The 548-nt window shown below is 32.1% G+C and overlaps 1 pseudogene; it reads left to right on the top strand.

The window, feature by feature from the left end:
- The window catches only part of LOC116683237 (extracellular calcium-sensing receptor-like), a 10,305-nt pseudogene continuing 9,757 nt past the window's right edge, over positions 1-548 (top strand).

Genomic DNA, 548 nt, shown 5'->3' with positions numbered 1-548 from the left:
ACCACCATGCCTGAGCCACTAAGATGCACAGGGAGGTTAGTAAAAAGGAGAAGTAGAGAATAAGAGGATGTTAGACTGTGTGAAAAAAAAGATGTTTTGACTTGTATGATGTGCCTACAATTGTGTACTGTTGTCTAACATTTTCAAGTTAAAAACGTCCATTAAATGTCAAATAACAATGAGTTAAGAAAAACCTTTAATTATGTCCAGGGGAAAAGGCAGTTGTTCTGTAAATTGCATTATATTGTATTTTCCAAAAGGTAGAGAGTAATAAATTTATGAAAAATAAAGATTATTTTCATATTTACAATATAGTTGTGTTTAACAAGTGAGTTGACTTATATACCAAACAATTCAATACTAAAGATTTAGTTGACTCTGTACTTTAAGATTCTTTTGAATGTTGTACTGATATCTAATCCTGTGTTTCTTATGTTTCTGTTAAATTTGTGGTAAAGTTTGTAGTAACTTGAGTGTCTGTATGCAGCATTGACTCCTATGAAGTGCAGTTATCACGTGCAATGATCTTCGCCATCGAGGAGATAAAC

Source organism: Etheostoma spectabile, chromosome 3 (assembly GCF_008692095.1).
Source record: "Etheostoma spectabile isolate EspeVRDwgs_2016 chromosome 3, UIUC_Espe_1.0, whole genome shotgun sequence".
Classification (NCBI taxonomy): Eukaryota; Metazoa; Chordata; class Actinopteri; order Perciformes; family Percidae; genus Etheostoma; species Etheostoma spectabile.
The sequence above is the reverse complement of the archived record's forward strand: the minus strand, read 5'-3'. Positions and strand labels throughout refer to the sequence as shown.